Source organism: Oryzias latipes, chromosome 1 (genome assembly GCF_053564925.1).
Source record: "Oryzias latipes strain Hd-rR chromosome 1, Olatipes_Hd-rR_3.1".
In the NCBI taxonomy this organism is placed as follows: Eukaryota; Metazoa; Chordata; class Actinopteri; order Beloniformes; family Adrianichthyidae; genus Oryzias; species Oryzias latipes.
Window position 1 is genome coordinate 31903601 of NC_136237.1, and position 12854 is coordinate 31916454.

The 12854-nt window shown below is 41.4% G+C and overlaps 1 protein-coding gene and 1 long non-coding RNA gene across 17 annotated transcripts in view; one reads left to right on the top strand and one right to left on the bottom strand.

Annotated features, from left to right (window-relative positions):
• The window catches only part of LOC101166443 (adhesion G protein-coupled receptor L3.1), a 175612-nt gene that overhangs the window by 142860 nt on the left and 19898 nt on the right, over positions 1-12854 (bottom strand). The gene's annotated exons all lie outside the window — the stretch shown is intronic.
• The window catches only part of LOC144991386 (uncharacterized), a 30247-nt gene that overhangs the window by 1348 nt on the left and 16045 nt on the right, over positions 1-12854 (top strand). The gene's annotated exons all lie outside the window — the stretch shown is intronic.

A 12854-nucleotide genomic window follows, 5' to 3' on the forward strand; every position in this document is an offset into this window, starting at 1 on the left:
TTCATGGTGTTTTCAGGATGTTCTCTTACCGTTGAAAGGTTAAAATTGCCCTCTAAAACTTACTTTAAGGCAGAATCTTTTTTTATGCATATACCTAGATTTATATATAAAAATGTACATGGATACAGAAAATGAGTGACAGTCCATGTCAAATATGGCATGAGCAAGTAGGAAGTTGTATCTCAATGCCAAAAGATTAGGAATTTAATTTGTTAAAATACTTTTTTTAAAGATTTTTTTTTTAATTGCTGAAACATTTGCATGCATAAAAGAAAAGCAAAAAATATGAGTTATTCACCTTTCAGCATATATCATCACTGGTCGCCACAGCGAATCAGCCATCACTGATTTGCACAGGTGGTTTTAGCAGACATTTTTACACAAGATGCCCTTCCTGACACAACCCTGTATTTGATACAGGCAGGGGGCCGGCACAGGGACAAGCAATAAAAGATACACTCTCCAACATATTAAGATAAATCCAATCACCAGGCTGGGCGGGAGGCATAAAAGTCTCAAGCTACCCCTGTTCCAGTGGCAGCTGAATTCCTGGGAGGAATCTGTTTCATCAGCTTGCCCCTGTTTTTGGACTTTTCATAAGAAGCCTGTGGAAACGGCCTGGTTTTCCCTCTGCGTGTGATCTTTGTTTTCGGTTATGTTTTGTGTCTTTGTGGTTTTGTTTGTTTGAATAGTGCCTGAGCCTTTAAGTTTGTTACCTTCTTTTCAGCCTTGTTGCTGTCACTCAAATAAACGTCTGCACTGGCAGCCTATAAACCCTACCAGCTTTAATATTATTTTCTTAATGTTATCTATTCTTCCTTCCCTTTGGGTTGGATGTGACACTAAAAAACGTAGAAGCACGACTAGAAGACAACAGTACCAAACATGCACAAGTAGCTACGGTCACACCGCCCTCAGCAATGTTTGTTCAAGTGGCCGATTTCAATCAAAAGTTTCCAAGTTTCAAGTTTCCATGTTCTACAATCTACACAAGTTTTTACAACTCTTTTCAGGCTCTATGGATAAAACACGTGGCCATTGAACATGCACTGCAACTTAAAACCAGTCAAACTTTGATTTCACTTTTAAGTCAAGGAAATTGCCAAAATTGAGAATTTGCGGTTTGTGTCCATCCAGAATTATATGACACCGAGTCTTTCGTATACGGAACAGAGCTGAAAAAGCCTACAGCGAGATTCATGACATTTGCACCGCTTTGACATTTTGTACCAAACCTTTTCGAACTGTCGTGGTGGACGTGCGCTAGAAAAAATTGAAACAGTAGAAAAAGACGGAGAAGCCCCTCCCTGCATGTCCAGTGTGAACAGCATGGTCAAAATGCAGGTTCAAGAAGCTGTGTTTTAGCGTGTTCTATGTAGCTTTTAAACATGGCAGTCTAGCTAAAAATCTCAAATTGTTTGAGGGGTAAATTACCAATTTGCCTGATACTTTGAACTTTGTCAACAAAAGATGCAGTGATGCTGATTCGGCTGTTGCTGTTTTCCTGCCTTTGATTCATCTGTCTTCTCCTTCATGCCACCTTCTCTCAGCCCCCAAAGCCCAACTCCCTCTCTTCCCCTCTGTCACTGTGCTCTAAAGCCAGTGCTGTCACAAAGGATATGTCAAAGCCTAGCCTTAAAGCCAGCGGCGGAGTTTATGTATGCATGCAATTGGATTTATGAGACAAGAAGAGAAAGTTGTCCTGTACTGTACAAAGAACAGCCACCTCAGCAGTGAGCGATGCTGCATCAAAGACACGGGCAGGGTCTGACACTCGTGACCCAGATTTAAACCCTGAAGACAGGCCTTGGCTCATTTAGCAGGGGAATACACTGGAATCTTTGTCTAAATATCCTTGTTTTGATTGCTTATCTCATTTTTCATTCCCTCCATTAACGTCCGTCAAATTGCTCCTTTTCATCCAATTTCTTTATCTGCCTTTTACAATTTGTCTCTTTTCGCTGCCATTTTTCTTTATAGTCTTTCCTATCACTCCATTTCCCGTGTCTCCTCGATCATCCGCCAAGTCAATCCAGAAGCTTCTGCTTTTCCATAAGGATGATAAAAAAAATAAAAATCTCATATCTTTATGTGTTTTTCATGTCAAAATAACCTCTAATAAAAGAGTAGAAGAGCTTCCTCGGACAGAGATAATGAGACTGCTTTCCGCTTTTCCCTGATAGTTCTCAGAAGCATGCAAACTTTCAAAGATTTGTTCAGAATCAGCAAACTTCAAAAGAAAAAAGAAAAAAAAAAACTCTAGAGATCCTTGTAACTCTGTTGGATAAAAAGGAGTTTGTGCATAAGACATTAGGACCAAATCTTTGCAATGGCAGTACAGGGCAGATGTGAACTGTGTGTATCAGGGTTTTAAAATATTCATTCAAAAAGGCTTTTCTGGGGTGCTTACCGGGCTCTTCATAACTTAATAATGCATAAGCACCAACACTGGTATATAAATATAAAAGAAGGCACTTAACGCTGGATTGTCTAACTGTGGAGAAAATAACATTGGAAGTGCAGATGGATCCACCTAGGGGAGGAGATTGAATTTGTCTGCAGACGGGACCCTTGATTTATGCAATAAAAACAAAGTACATATAGAAATGAATGTCTTTAAACATTTTTTCCACCACTTTGCGGGCTTTTCTATGCAATGAAGTGAAAATAATGTCTCATGGCATATCCAAGATGATGCAGGAGCATCCATTGGCAAGAACCTTTGTTTGCTTTTGCCTTTTTAGCTCTATGCATACCAATAATAGTAATTGGAAGTTTTCTTTAAAGGGCCTATATCATGCAAAAACTACTTTTTAAGCTTTTAGGGGTATAAGCATGTTAATTCCTCACAAAAAACAACCTCAAAGCGGTGTTTTGCTTCATTCATACAAAACTCAGAGTATTCCTCTAAAAACATGTTCTGTGAGCACCAGCCCTTCCCAATCCACGCAAATGACTGGGTCTTCCATTGTGACATCACAGAAAGAGGAACAGCCCCTTCCAGGAAGAGTCTGCACTGCCAGCACAATCCTCATACACACACACACACACACACACTTTCTCTGTGGAGCTTGCGGTGGTCAGCAAAAAGTTTTTCCTTGTACATCCACAATATGCACATCCATCTATGCAAAAGTTCAGACGTTGTTTTGTTTTCGTGGAGGAAATGCAGATACGCTGCAGAGGCCGGCTCTAGGTTGAGGTCATGAAATGGGCGGCACCCACGAGGAGTAAAGGGGGTGCCTCAGAGATCGAGTCATTTTACTTCCGGGACGGAAAATGAGCTGCGAAAATAACGCATATTTCATTCAAAAAATTGATATTTAGTTTGCAAAAGGTAATATTATTATCATATATGTTAATAGCTTACCCTGAAAGGCTTAAGAAAACCATGATATAGGCCTCAAAAGGGGGCCAAGGAGAATCAGTATTAGGTATTCAGTACTGGAAATGCATTAAAAATATCAATACAGGTAAGAATTACTTCTCTGCTGGATTGGACTTCCCTTTTCATTCCAGAGCAAAAACATTCATTGACTAATTTGTCTCAACCAAAAAAAAATAAAAAATCCTTGCAATTATCCTAAATGCAAGTTAATATTTTATTACTTTGGTGCAATCTAGTAGCCATGTCAATTGCATGCGACCCACACACACACACACGCTCACACAAACACAAAATGAGTGCTTCAAATGCAGCGATTTGTTGAGTGCACAGTGCCGATGGCGGCGTAGCTCCCCGCTGCACCAGCCACAGCGGAGACAGTGGACAACTTGCATATCCGATAAGCTCTATCCATCACTTTTCTCGCACCCATGACACAATGAGCTCCTGCAGGATGCGTAGGTGGCCATTTTGATGCAATCATTGGGGACAGCAAAAGGTAAACACTGAGCTAAATGTCAGCTGTGGTGATTGCGCCGCCACAATATCACCTCGGGTGAGGGATCCAAATAACCAAAATCAATAATCTAATCATTTCATATTCAAATCACACAGAGTAGAGGTCTGGATCTTATTGCAGTTTCATATCCCTGGTGGGCTGATTTATTCCAATAAGCAAAGCGAAGCAGGCACTCGCATTGAAAATACAGTAATTTCAGTATAGCTAGAAATGCCGATCAGAGTGATTGGACTGAATGCTTATCACTCGATGTACGTGTTGGTTGTTGTTTTTGTTTTGTTTTGCAATAAGTGTGATGCACAAACATTATTGTACCTTCCTGCTTTCCCCCTACTCAACAGAAAGCATTTGTCTGCAGATGTCTAGAATAAAGTAAAAACAAAACTCCAGCAAGAGCAGAAACACAGAAGAATGCCGTTTATTTAGTTCAAACAACAGAACCCAGGGTGTGTAACTATGCATCAATGCATAATTGTGTCTGAGAGGAATGTTTGATCAAAAATTCATTTTTCTGACGCTCAGATCTTCATATTGAGGTTGTAGCTCGAGGTGTTCAGGATCGCTTCACTTTGAAAAGTTGTCCATTGAAAAGTTTTTGCGCACAATGGCAGATCGTGAACAAAAAGACGACGCCATCCCCACATTTATTCCGCTCTGCTATGGGACTCAAGAGACTGGTTTATTTATTTTTCAGGGTTGAAAATGTGACAATCTGGATCTGAGGGCGCCAGGATGCTACTTCCAATACATTTTTACATTTTTCACCCCGAAAAAGTCACAATCTGCCACATTTGACCAAGAAGTACAAGAACGAAAGGTAATCGAAGGTTTTTGATACATTGATAATGACCTTATGGGTGGGTACAGGCTGCGTATTTGTGGTAGATCTGGTGGAACGTACAAAAGTTAAGCTACATTTTGGGACCATTTTTGTAACAGCTCTTAAAGTGGCCCCATAAGCCTCAAGGGAACTGCAAGACACACCTGTGCTAACCTTAAGATACAGCTGCAACTGTCTACAACCCTCCATAGGCCCAGACAACACAAAAACCTGCAACCCCCAATACGGACATAATTTGTACTGCCCAAACAGATTAACCAACCTCCTCAGCATGTGATGGGGATAATTGAACTGGTAAACAAACACAATGAGTGAGAAATCTCTGTGAGTCCATCTGGTAATCAACAAATCCAAATCTATATTCACAATACAATCTCCACGATTAGGACTGGCCACCCAAGCGAGAACATCACAAATGGACAAGGACACAGAGGGAAAAGAAAGGGCAATAGTAACTGTCACAACTTGTTTTCTTTCATAAAGACCCTTCTCACAAATGAGATGGATTATCCTTCCTGGAATACAGCAACCCTAAATAGCTGCTTTTTTTCCAGGCTGTTGACAAAGAGCATCTCCCTGGTCCATTCCCCTCCTTGTCGACCGTGTGCTTGGATGAGTGTGCGTTGCACAAGGTGTGCAAGTGAGCTCCTCTGCGTGTGCACAGAGGACCAGATGCTTGTGTGTTTGATTGGGTGTGTGCATTGGTTTTTGTTTTTCATTTCCCCTCTGATGCTTTGTCTCAGCCTTAGGAGGAAAGAACGAGTTCACCAGGGAATGACTTGTATCGTCAATGTAGTCAAGAGGATCCAAGTTGCAGCAAAAGTTGAAGCGACAATCTTTTCTGACTGCTAGTGATGCAGAAGAACTGCAGAGACCCACTTTTTGCATTTTTCGCAGAAAATGACATCAATCCAAACAAGTTTTTTTCTCTTCTGAATGCCCATCTGAGTGGAAAAAAAGCTGGATCACTTTTATCCATTAACGCTGTTACACCTGAGCTGTCTAAGGAAGCGCACAGATTCACGCTCTTGAACACAGAGCTGCCTCACTGGAAACGCTAAAGGTTAAGTGCCCGGAGGTTGTAGTCCTGATGGTATTTCTTGAGGGGGCTTTTACAGCCAAGATTTTAACAACTGACATACTACAGAGACGTCCAACCATGACCTGTCAGTCACAAGATCATTCCCTCTGTACCCTCGTGTTGCTGCAACAATCCTGTTTGTAGATGCAGAATCAAGGGGCCTCCTATCAAACCGATTTGCACAAATACATTTGTAATGAAACAATGCCCAGTTGTTCATCCAAACCTGCAAACAATTGTTTTAATCTTTATTTTGAAAGCAGGGTGACGAGACAAAGTATAATGTTGTATTTTTTATTCCATTCAAGGTGATGCTAAGTTACGCGGAGTTCTGGTTATATCCTATAAAGCTACATACACACCACCCTCGGCAACACACGTTCAAGGTTATAATGTAAACATGTAATTGCAGGTTTTGGGCTTCTGCGTTAAAAACTATCACGTTCACGCCTGGCTATGCAAGTTTTTACAACCGTTGTCAAGCTCTACGTACAAAAACGGTAAATGTAGATTGCAAGTTAAACCAATCAGGGACTGGGATTTGGCAGTTATTACTTTAATTCTCTAAAGTGCCAACTGTTTGAAATTTGATTATAAAGAAGATATTCATAATTCTGGTTTGTGCCCGACTGGCATTCTTTGACAACAAGTCTTTCATATATTTCAAGTCTTTCATTTTCATATATTCGTACTAAGCCTCTTCCAACTCTAGGTGGCGGACATATGCCAGTAAACAGAAGATAAAGAAAAAGAAGCTCCTTCCTGCCTGTCCAGTGCAAACCCCAAGGACTAAACGTGCATTCAAGAATCCGCATTGAACGCGTTCTTTAATGTGTGTCAAATACCAGGTGTGAACGAAGCTTTAGTAGCAGTGTTGATGTTATTTCAACTACTGTAACTCTTCAAACATACATATACGCAATTCATGTAAATGATACTGTCACCAAGAAAAGCGACTTTTGTTTTTCTCTTTGCGTCTGATTCTCATTGATTGCTTAAATGCTCCAGAAGGGCGCGTCTTATTTAGGAATCGTCAGCAAGGCGGTAATGGTAACTTGCAATTTAGCGACACATGCAATGAAAGGGTTAAAAAAAAGGTTCATTGTTTGCTAAATAGAGACTTTATTTTATTGATTTTCATCTTTTCAACTACTTCCTGTCACTTTCATACAAACTTGTTGCTTTCTTCAAATCACTTTGTTTGCAACATCAAAACGACCATTTTCCTTGCAAAATCAAAAGGAAAAACGCACAACCTGTAGAAAAAAACTGAGTCGTCACAGTTTGGTAAGCACATGGGACGCTCCACTTTCGTAATTTGTCAAGTATAGCTCAGAAATATTGACAAAAATAAATGTTTAGTGCCCTCCTCCATTACAGCTTCTGTCAGATCCAGTATTTCAGTGACATCTGCATCTTACCCAGCACTGGCTCGTGTGCCCATTTGTGTGTGTGCGTATGAAACCCACAAAAAAAAAGCTGAGCCTAATTGCACAAGTCCATCTGCTGACTCCCAAACAGGCTTCTAACTCGCAGACACAAACAACACAGACAAAAAATAGAAAAAAATGCAAGTACAGGCAACACACATGCCACAAGTTTCTGCCTCAAAGCAGTCAACTTAGACCCCGCACAATCTGCGCCTTTTTCTTTGGCAGCTGTGTGGATGGCGTTGACTGGCATGGTTTACAATATGGGCTCTATTGTTTCAGGACAAAGGCTTCTCAGCTCAAAGCAAAGGTCAAGTGAAAAAACAATAAACCAGTATTCATGGGCAAGAGGGGGGAGAGCATGGGGAGAGTGTGCTTGTATATAAGCATGGATGCTAATTTGACTACATTTAGAGGTTTTGAAACCAAAAACGGGAAAGCCTTTGCCCTCTAAGTTACAGTTCTTAAAAAAAAAATAATAATTGGAGCCAGGCACAGTTCACCAAGTGACCACCAAGGGGCTGTCACCCTTGAAACAATGGAAACCATGGACTGTGATGTCTCCCATAGAAAACGGTCAACATCCAGCTCCAACAAACTCAAAACAATTCAGTCTCTATTTTTGTACAATACAGATGTTGGAACCAGATCTAATCAGTGGGCAATAGCTGTGTTTACATGGACAAAAGTAATCGGAAAGAATGCCTGATCGGAAGAAAAATGTGTAAACACGCCGTTCGGAATACTCTGCCCCGATCAGACTCGTTCAGATCAAAATTTTTCTTTCCGATCGAGATAGGAGGGTTATGCCAATTGTTGATCCGATCGTTGTTCATGTAAACAGTTCATTCCGATCGTGGGTCACTACTGCTCTGCTTTAACGTCATGCATAGACGTGTTTCGCTCCAGAGAAAGCTTTGGAGCTCAAACAGGACCGACCCGCTGCTCTGCGGATGCTTGACGCGAAGCGCTGCTTCGCTCTCGCCCAACTGGCTCTTCCCCTTTCCCCTCTCTTACACCCCTTACGAGGGGGGTGCAGGGGAGGAGCGCTTCGTGCCCCGTGACGTCTGGACGCTGCGTGGTCCGGGCTCGGGCGCCGGTGGACCAAGCGAACTGTGTCTCTGAGCAGAGCAGCCGGACGTATTAATGTGTGTTTCAGGGGATGGAAGGATGCTTTGTTACGTGTGCGTTTTGTTGTTTTGTTATGTGTGGGATACTTCGGACTGCAATCCGTCCCACCGCTCTGGGTTAGCGGCTGCCGGACTCAGGAGAACCGTGTGTCCGAGCAGAGCTCCGTGTGTGAGCTTTTCAAAGCAGAAATGCCACTCAAACTTCCGAAACCGTTCAAACAATCAGCTGGATTTGTGTTTTCAGTCGTGTCCCGAAAAAATAAAGGCTGATGTTATGCCCACATATTTACGTGCAGCCAAAATGCAGGTTGCGGCATTTCCAGCATGGATTTTGTGTTCATCAAAGGCTAATATTGTTAGCGCGTGTTAGCCTTCTTCCAGCTCCATTCTTTCACAAAAAAAAAGCACTGACCACACCGATTAAACTCAAAATGATGAGCGAACAGGCGCTTCATAATATTCATAACATTAATAAAAGCATCTTTAGAAGATAATCTCGTATATTACCGAGCTACTGCATAAATGTAAACGGCAACTCTGTTTACAATGGGACCCATTTCCGCTTCCGGTATTTTCAACACTACTGCGCATGCCCAAATGATTTATTCCGGCCAAAAGTGTGACCGTGTGAACGTTTGTTCTAATCGGAAAATGGTTTTCTGATCCCATGTACACGGTTGGATTTTAATCCGACCATTATCCGATCAAGATATGTTGCGCATGTAACCGCGGCTAGTGACTGGTCCAAGTCGGTCGAGTCAACATTTCTATGGTAACCACTCTCAGCAACCAGGAGTGAGCTTATCAGAAGTCGACACCCCTACCACCTATAAACAAGCTCGGGAGAATCTGTCAATCAAAAATTTGACGTGAGACCACATGCTTTCATTGAGGCATCTCATTGGCCAGTTTATGCAGCTTGCAATACAGGAAAAATATCTTGGAAAAAAAACAGAGTTAGCAAGAACATCTTAAAAACAGGAAGTGAGCAAGAATGGTAATGCTGACAAATATGTGTCCAAATTGGAGGGCCGCGCTCTTCCTGGGCTGCATTTGTTAGTTCCTTACGTCATAGCGTCACGACAAGTGCTGTGCAAATTCAACGACTCCATTAAAATGCGGCCAACGAATGCGGCCTTCTTGATCCTGATTTCAAAGATTGGTCTGGTGTATCCTTCTATACTGTCCATATCCCAAGATGCATTGGGGCCGAACCCAGAGTTTTTTCTGTCAGCAATGGCGGAATGGGAAGCAGAACACGCAGTTGGAAATAGTCACACCTTTTTATAATTACACATCCAAGATTAAAAATTGAATCCAATAAGCCAAGAAGATGTTGGGCTCCATGCCTGGTTCACCACTCCTCTCTGTTCAGGACTCATGGTTGCTAGGCGAAAGGACATTCGCCGATGTAACAGCTGGAATTATCTAAAGGCTAGGCTCGTCCAAATTCTCAGCTGTTCACATCCGGCCTACCCGCTCAATGAAGGACCCGGCCATCGTCGCCCGGGAAGGGTCGCCCGGGAAGGCCATGGCCATTGAAAGAGGCAGCCATGACGACTAACAGTTTATTATTTTTTTCAAAATAAACAGCTGTTACTGGAATCATAGCTCATTGGAGCCAGTGGATACGTCCTGTTTGAAATGTGAGGGGGGAGGGGTCACCCCGTACGGTTGCTTTGCGTCATAGTAGTACGACTACAGCAAAATCAAATCTATTACCAACAACGATGAAGGTCATCCAGCAGCTTGTTTTTTTCCACTTGGCTTTTGCTACATCGTATAGACAACTCATTCAATGTTGTTTGAGAGAAAATTGTGGGGCGGTGAAGAGAAATACGCTTGTGCTGGTTTGGCACTTTCATTTGTCGCTATGCCCCTCAGCCAAACAACAGGTTTCATTGTGTGACCACAGTAGCTCTGCCCTAACCGGCCCGTTTCATTTTCCTACGTACTTACAACCAGTGGGGCACAAAAATGGAACAGTCCGGCTTAATGGAGCCATTCTACAATGGAAACACTCAACATACCGGACCGGACCACTCAGCAGAAACGAGGCTTTAAACAGACAATGTTAAAAAAACCATTTTTATTCCCAAATCAAATCAAACTTTATTTATAAAACTCATACATAGGTAACACAAAGTGCTTTAAACTGCAAAAACATTTTTACATCTTAAAACCAAAACTACTAGCACAAACCTTACAACCTATAAAAAACTATACAAATATACATTGTAGATTCTTTTCTTTAGATCAATTTACACCTACTGTAAAAGAAACCCCACACCTGTAACATGTGAAACTCTTTTTTTACAATTAGTACAAAAGCCCAAAACTGCCTGCACAACTCTGTGAAAACCAATCCGACCGATCAATTCAGAAGACGTGAAACTTTACGTGATTTGTCGGTCAGAAGGGGCCTTGGAGTACATGGTGTGAGCGTGCTGTGGGTAATACTAATTCAGCAGGAGCGGACAATCAAATTATGGAGATGTGTTTTTCTAACAAGTAGGGAAACAAAACTGCAATCTCCATTATGTAAATCACAACAGTTCCACTGTTTGGATATGGATATTGTTTGGCAGGAGCTGTGGATAAATTTAGAGAAAGTCACCTGAAAATGTTGTGTCAGCAGTCACGGGTGCACCAGACACAGATGTGAATATATCATTTAGATAAGTTAGGCTATATGTAGAATTGCAGCTCTTTCTTTTCTTTGTTTAACAGTCTTTTTCAAATTTTACAAACAAATTAAACAAAACAAAAAAACCAAATGTTTTGGGAAAAATTATATTTTCTGTGTATTGGTTGATGCGCTTGCATGACTATGTGACCCACGCAGATGCAGTCATCATGGCAACAAGTAAATATGAACTTAAAATTAATATGGACCTCCGTTAGCAGTGTGTTCAGTGAAGGGTTTTTATTTAGTCATGTTTGTATGTTTTTACTGTTCTTTCTCTTTTGCTCATGGAAATAAAAAAAACATTAAAACAAAGAAGTGCCCGGTGATGTCACAAAATAAAATTTCAAGCCAAACAACCTCACAAGAGACAAGGAAGGAAGGCGGGGCAAAACAAACAAGACAGGAAGTACATTGAAATTGATCTACAAACTTGCAAACGTGATCATAGAAAGTAGAAAACAAGAAAAAATAATTATAAAAAGAATGAATCCTCAAACTTAACAACAGTCATCCATTCTATACTATCTCTCAACCTTCAAATGTAAATCAATGTCTAATAATGACCATTTATCATAGACATATGTCTGACTTTGAGGTTTATTTAGGATCCTAAGACCGTGTCACACAGCCACTACGCACAGTTTGCTCATGAAAATTGGTCAAACATGAATTTATGTAAAAAAGTCAGAAAAGTTGTGGTCTTTACATGACATTTTCACAGATATATCAAGAAGGTGCGATGTTAAAACCAGGCAAAAAGTACGAATAAACCACACAAACATGTAAACTTAACGTACATCATGAACCGTTCATGATATTGCGCTGAACGTCAATAATGTAATTTTCACATTATATGTGCGGCGTGTATGTGATATAAAACACATGCATCGGTGCTACATGAGTGAAAAGTCCTTTAGACATATGTGGGACTGTCCTGGTAAGCCACAAATTTGGATATCCGGCACAACGGCGTATGATTTACATAATATTTGCGTCTATGCTAAGTAAAATAGGCATAAACTGCGTGATTGTCAACTGACCAAAAATTGTGAACAGTTCAAAACTGAATTCATGTAAAGACCCGTCGACCGAAACCCTCGACTGACATCCGTCCGCATCGCTGAATGTGAGAAATGCATGTATCACAAAAGACCGAACTTTCATACGTGGAAAATGTGCAAAATGTACGTAGTGGCTGTGTGACAGGATTAAGTGGTATGCAATTTAAAATAAATAAATAAATAAACACCTAAACTGCAAAGGAAAATGCTAAATCAAACAGCAGCAGAAATCAGCAGCAGCGTTAGCATCACTCTCAGGAAATGTAATCAATAAGGAATAGGATTGCAGATGAAAACATGACCTCTGGGTTTTTATACGGCAAGGATGCAATATATTGCTCTTCTAAGAGAAAAACGGATGTCAGGCAGCATACTTCGGCACGCATGTCAATATCCAACAGCTGCAGGACCCCCCCACCCTCCTCCTCCCCCTCCCGCCGCCAATAAATTGAACGAGCAATTCATCAGCCAACTCTAGGAGACAGTATTTCTAATTAAAAGGGAGCTTGTAAATTTGACATTTTATAGGGCCTGCTCAGCTTGTAAATACACTGTAAATAAGTTGTAGTGAGTGGCTTCATGGGCAGATGAAGGTCTGCGGCCAGCGTGCCGGGGCCTCCGGCAACGGCAGAGCGACTAAGAATGAGTCTCTCGGCGTTCCTTTGCTCTCTGTTGGTACACCTAGCTAACACAAGAGCCCCCCCCCCTTGTACTTTA